This window comes from Dendrobates tinctorius, unplaced genomic scaffold (assembly GCF_039654945.1).
Source record: "Dendrobates tinctorius isolate UK_male_01 unplaced genomic scaffold, ASM3965494v1 ptg000254l, whole genome shotgun sequence".
Lineage (NCBI taxonomy): Eukaryota > Metazoa > Chordata > Amphibia > Anura > Dendrobatidae > Dendrobates > Dendrobates tinctorius.
In genome coordinates, this window is record NW_027361921.1 from 9,515,836 (window position 1) to 9,522,665 (window position 6,830).

At 43.3% G+C, this 6,830-nt stretch overlaps 1 protein-coding gene across 1 annotated transcript in view; it reads right to left on the bottom strand.

Annotated features, from left to right (window-relative positions):
• TNRC18 (trinucleotide repeat containing 18) overlaps positions 1-4,536 on the bottom strand; it is a 753,175-nt gene extending 748,639 nt beyond the window's left edge. The window contains exon 1 of the mRNA XM_073558135.1: positions 4,401-4,536. The gene's annotated coding sequence lies outside the window, so the exon portion shown is untranslated. The remainder of the gene's footprint in view (positions 1-4,400) is intronic.
• Positions 4,537-6,830: the final 2,294 nt, after the last annotated feature.

The window sequence follows — 6,830 nt, forward strand, 5'->3', positions numbered from 1 at the left end:
CGCCTGACGGCGAAAAACGGATGTGTGAAAGAGGCCTTACCCGTCCAGGTCTCCAGACAAATGCAATATTAGGATGCAGTGGACCCATATAATTAAGATGGCAACACAGGTGCAAGAAAACCAATGAGACAACTGCTCACAGCCTACCAATACATGGAGGGGGCGGTTGCCTGGTATATTAACCCCTTACCTACAATTGATGTAATATTCCGTCCATGTGACCCTGGACCTAATTACCATGGACGGAATATTACGTCACCGCGATCAGCGGCGCCCACATGGTGAGCGCCGCTGATCGCGGCCGAGTGTCAGCTAATTATCATAGCTGACACCCGGCACAATGTGTCAGGGGTGGTCACGGACCGCCCCCGACACGCTAACCCCCTTGCACACCGCGATCAAACACGATTGCGGTGTACCGGGGGTTAAAGGGAAGCATCGGCAGGGAGGGGGCTCCCTCCTTGCTTCCCTGAGCCCCCCACGGCAGCGCAATGTGCAGCGCTGCTGCGGGGGACTCCTTTCCTGCAGGTCCCCGGATCCAATATGGCGACGGGGACCTCCGGGGGCCTGCAGGAAGCGCCTGTGCAGTGCCTGTGACAGATCGCTGATCTGTCACAGTGATCTGTGATGTGACAGATCAGCGATCTGTCACAGGACAGTTATGTCCCCCCTGGGACATTGTAATAAAGTGAAAAAAAAAAAAAAAGTGTAAAAATAATTAAAAAAAAAAAAAAAAAAAAAAAAAAAAAAAAAAAAAAAAATCGCTAAATAAATTAAAAAAAAAAAAAAAAATATTCCCCAATAAATTCATTTTTTGGAAATAAAAAAAAAACAACACAATAAAAGTACACATATTTGGTATCGCCGCGTCCGTAACGACCCGCCCTATAAAACTGACCCAATAGTTAACCCCTTAAGCGAACCCCTTAAAAAATAAAAATAAAAAACGAAGCAAAAAATAATGATTTACTATCATACCGCCGAACAAAAAGTGCAATAACGCGCGATCAAAAAGACGCATATAAATATCCATGGTACCGCTGAAAACGTCATCTTGTCCCGCAAAAAATGAGCTGCCATACAGCATCATCAGCGAAAAAATAAAAAAGTTATAGCTCGCAGAATAAAGTGATGCAAAAATAATTATTTTTTATATAAAATTGTTTTCATTGCATAAAAGCGCCAAAACATAAAAAACTACCTAAATGAGGTATCGCTGTAACCATACTGACCCAAAGAATAAAACCGCCTTATAAATTTTACCGCACCCGGAATGGTGTAAATGCACCACCCAAAAGAAATTCATGAAACGCTGGTTTATGTAAATTCTGCGTCCCAAAAAACGAAATAAAAAGCGATCAAAAAATGTCACATGCCCGAACATGATACCAATAAAAGCGTCAACTCGTCCCGCAAAAAATAAGACCTCACATGACTCAGTGGGTCAAAATAAGGAAAAATTATAGCTCTCAATATGTGGTGATGCAAAAACTATTTTTACAATAAAAAGCGTCTTTTAGCGTGTGACAGCTGCCAAACATAAAAACCACCATAAATAGTAAATCAAACCCCCCGTTATCACCCCCTGAGTTAGGGAAAAATAATAAAATTAAAAAAATTTATTTATTTCCATTTTCCCATTAGGGTTAGGGCTAGGGTTAGGGCTAGGGCTAGGGCTAGGGCTAGGGTTAGGGTTAGAATTGGGGGTTTCCACTATTTGCGCACATCAGGTGCTCTCCAAACGCAACATGGCGTCTGATCTCAATTCCAGCCAATTCTGCGTTGAAAAAGTCAAATGGTGCTCCTTCCCTTCCAAGCTCTGCCATGCACCCAAACAGTGTTTTACCCCATAATGTGGGGTATCAGCCTACTCAGGACAATTTGCAAAACAACTTTTGGGGTCCTATTTCTCCTGTTGCCCTTAGGAAAATAAAAATTTGGGGGCAAAAATATCATTTTTGTGGAAAAAAAATATTTTTTTATTTTCACGCCTGGGCGTTATAAACTTCTGTGAAGCACTTGGGGGTTCAAAGTTCTCACCACACAGCTAGATAAGTTCCTTAGGGGGTCTAGTTTCCAAAATGGTGTCATTTGTGGGGGGTTTCTACTGTTTTGGTACATCAGGGGTTTTCCAATCGCGACATGATGTCCGATCTCAATTCCAGCCAAAAACGTCAAATGGCGCTGCTTCCCTTCCGAGCTCTGCCATGCGCCCAAATAGTGGTTTACCCCCACATGTGGGGTATCAGCACACTCAGGACAAATTGCACAATAACTTTTAGGGTCCTGTTACCCTTGGGAAAATAAAAATTGGTGTGAAAAGATCATTTTTGTGGAAAAAATATGATTTTTTAATTGTACCGCTGTACGTTATAAACTTCTGTAAAGCCCTTGTGGGTTCAAAGTTCTCACCACATATCTAGATAAGTTCCTTGGGGGGTCTAGTTTCCAAAATGGGGTCACTTGTAGGGGGTTTCCACTGTTTAGGTACATCAGGGACTCTCCAAACGTGACATGGCGTCCGATCTGAATTCCAGCCAATTTTGCATTGAAAAAGTCAAACGGCGCTCCTTCCATTCTGAGCTCTGCCATGCGCCGAAACAGTCGTCCCCCCCCACATATCAGGTATCAGCGTACTCAGGACAAATTGCACAATAACTTTTGCAGTCCAATTTCTCCTGTTACCCTTGGTAAAATAAAAAAAATTGAACCTGAAGTATTTTTTTTGTGAAAAGTTAGATGTTCATTTTTTTTAAATATTCAAAAAAATTCCTGTGATGCACCTAAAGGGTTAATAAACTTCTTGAATGTGGTTTTGAGCACCTTAAGGGGTGCAGATTTTAGAATGGTGTCACTTTTGGGTATTTTCTATCATATAGACCCCTCAAAGTGGCTTCAAATGTGATGTGGTCCTAAAAATAAAATGGTGTTGTAAAAATGAGAAATCGCTGGTCAACTTTTAACCCTTATAACTTCCTAACAAAAAAAAATTTTGGTTCCAAAATTGTGCTGATGTAAAGTAAACATGTGGGAAATGTTAGTTATCAAGTTTTTTGTGTGCCGTATCTCTGTGATTTAAGGGCATAAAAATTCAAAGTTGGAAAATTGTGAAATCTTCAAAATTTTCACCATATTTCCGTTTTTCTCACAAATAAACGCAAGTTATTTGAATGAAATTTTACCACTAACATGAAGTACTATATGTCACGAGAAAACACTGTCAGAATCACCGGGATCCATGGAAGCGTTTCAGAGTTATTACCTCATAAAGGGACAGTGGTCAGAATTGTAAAAATTGGCCCGGGAGTTAACGTGAAAACCATCCTTGGTAGTGAAGGGGTTAATGCACAATAAAATCTTGTGTGCGGTGCTGTTCACACTATGGCAATGCACAGCATCCAGGTTAACAGCCTAGTAGTGACACCCTTCTATTAGATCAGGCGGGCTGCCCAGCGCTATCAAAATGCATGCCATGTGAATAGACACCGCAGTTTACAAGACCAAATGGGCCCAACTGCACACTGAATAAAAAGTGTAAAAAAATGTGAGGTATTAGCTGATATTTTGGCTAAAATACGTAAGCCCGTAAACTGCGCCAAAGGTCCCCGAGTTTACGGGTCCCTAACACTAAATCCTAACAATGAAATAGCACAAGAAGAGGACTTAAAAATCCTCCAATAATACAAGAAAAGAGCAGAGAGGTTTACCCGACCAGGCCTCCAGACAAATGCACTATCAGGATGCAGTGGACCATATAATTAAGATGGCAACACAGGTGCAAGAATACCAATGAAACAACCGCTCACAGTCTACCAATACATGGAGTGGGCGGTTGCTTGGTATATTAATGCACAATAAAAACTTGTATGTGGCGCTGTTCACACTATGGCAATGCACAGCATCCAGATTAACAGCCTATTAGTTACGCCCATCTATTAGATCAAGCGGACTGCCCAGCATTATCAAAATGCATGCCATGTGAACAGACACCGCAGTTTACAAGCCCAAATGGGCCCAACTGCACCCCGAATAAAAAAGTGCAAAAAAACACATTAAAAAATGTGAGGTATTAGCTGATATTTTGGCCAAAATACATGAGCCCATAACCTGCGCCAAAGGTCCCCACGTTTACGGGTCCCTAACACTAAATCCTAACACTGAAATAGTACAAGAAGCTGCTTTTTTGCTGTTTTCATGTATTATTCTTTCTATTAATCTTTCTGGATACGCACCTTACAAACACTCACACCAGGAGATCTCAACAGAGAACTTGATCTTTTGGTGTAATGATCAAACTACATCCTGATTAGCCTCCGTACTGATAATACTCAATCTCTGTAATTTTGCTTTGACTGTTAAACGGTTTTTGATAATTTGTATGTTTTCTTTTCTTCTCTTACCATGGTGGTGGAGTAATACAGCTGTAAACATGCTGGCACTTCCCTCTCGCCTTGTTAACTTGTCTCTTGCATTGTAAGACTCACCGATACACCTGTCAATATTATACTCTCCTTCGAAGGGTAAGGCTGGTTTCACACTTGCGTTCAGGAGGGCTGTGGATGGCAGCCTACTTCCTCCTTTCTTCCTCCCTGAAGCTCCGCCTACTTCTGTATGCATCCTGCACTTCCCTGCGTACCTGTCTTTAACATTGGGTACGCAGGGACATGCGTGTATGCAGATGCATCTGCATGGGGTGATTTGACGCGTGCGGTGACCGCACGGAAACACAAGGTTTTGCTCTCGTGAACGCATGTGTGAAACCAGCCTTAGTGACCACTCCCCTCAATTTTTCATTTTTTATTTTTATTTTGTTGTTTTTTATTGTATTTATTTTTTCTATTTTTGCTATTTTCCTTCATTCATTATTATTCTCTAGGTTTTTGAGTAGTCACCTCCAGGGTTTTGTTCAATCTTGTTCATTTTGGTCACTTTTGTTCAGACTGTGTTGACCTAAAAGGAGGGGAAGATAACCCCTTAACGCATTTCCTCAGCCCCTCTTAACCACTATTAATTAGACACTGAAAACCAATGATGGGTGAAAGTCGGTCACAGCTTTATTAAAATTCTTTTATAAAATTTAACAACCTTTTGTAAACAGGCACTTAGCTTTCTTAAAACGCGCTAGCCGCTCAATGCCCCGCTCCATAGACGCAGGCAAGTCAGCCGGCAAGCCGTAGCTTCGTGCAATAACTTCTCCAACGCCGTGACTTGTAATAACTACAAATAAAAGAACGAAACAACATAACATCAGCAAATTCGTAACAAAAAGGGGAGGGAGGGTGGGAAAAGCACTTCCAGGACCGCAGTGAACGGAGGAAGAGGAAGGGCTGCTAAAATCCCAGGATTTTATGTACATAGGAAGGGGCTGTGCTAATCCCTTCTTTATCCCAATTGGCTCCCCATACTTAAATCCCACCTTCATTAAATCATGGAAGGGCAGCTGTCATGCCCGAACCAATCAGGGGTAAGGGGAGGGTAGGAAAGGCACACCCAGTCAGTGGCACTTTCCTTAATCAGATCAGTGCCCACCAGACTGTGTTGACCTAAAAGGAGGGGAAGATAACCCCTTAACGCATTTCCTCAGCCCCTCTTAACCACTATTAATTAGACACTGAAAACCAATGATGGGTGAAAGTCGGTCACAGCTTTATTAAAATTCTTTTATAAAATTTAACAACCTTTTGTAAACAGGCACTTAGCTTTCTTAAAACGCGCTAGCCGCTCAATGCCCCGCTCCATAGACGCAGGCAAGTCAGCCGGCAAGCCGTAGCTTCGTGCAATAACTTCTCCTCAGACAGGACTCCGACCTCCACCCATCAACAGCAATGCCTGCTCAATGCCATCTTGGAGACCAGAGAGAAAAATATCGAGCCCGATATCATTCAGATGTACACCATCGGGTCTCAACAATGCAGCATTGTCCCCTTCCAACTGTCTATGCCTAACCACTACCCCAAAACGCTCGCGAACGAACTTAGAAATCCGAGCATTTATGTTCCTCCTGGTACGCTCCACGGCTATACCATCCCTCGCTCCTTGCCACACTGCCCTCGGAACAATTTCTGACCATACGAAAACCAATTCTTGAAAAAAACCATGAAATCGCTCCATGTCGGCTCGCATCATTGTAAGGAGCTCCGCCATCTTGTAGGAACATAAATCATTTCCCCCTGCATGCAAAACCAAAATTGTCGGACCCCTGGTTCCTCTTGAAATCGACACCACTTCCGGGAGAACTTGCGGCCATTGCAACCCCCGGATGCCTCTCCACATGCAGGACACATCTCGAAAGCCTAAATGTCTCCCACCAGGGCGACATTCCGCTCGCTGCGCTGCCCAAAATATATACGAGTGTCCCAGCAGCCATACCGTTGGTCTAACCGGATCTGCAGAAAGAATTGAAACGTTAGTACAATAAATCCGGACGAATGTACCTAGCAAAACACGCTGAACGCCACCTCCCGATCCGCTGAACTTCTTCATCGGGCAAACCTTCCTTAGCAGCCTCCGTAGCAGCCCCAATTCGAAAAGAATGTGTGCCGTAATCACGAACCGGCACTCCCACCCCCTTCAAACATTTATTGAATACCGCCTGGAATTGGTATCTCGTCAATGGCGATGAATCTACGTGCGTGAAGAAAAATTCACCACCGCATCTAACATCCAAGTATACCGTCAGCAAACCAACCGGGCACGTCGGGGAGTTTGAGGCATTCAGCAACACCCAAGAACCCCGACCCAATGTATCAGTCTTGGACTTCCTTATGCGTACCCGCACCGCTGTGACCAAGAAAACCACATCCCCAACTAGTAATCCACAGTCTGAACCA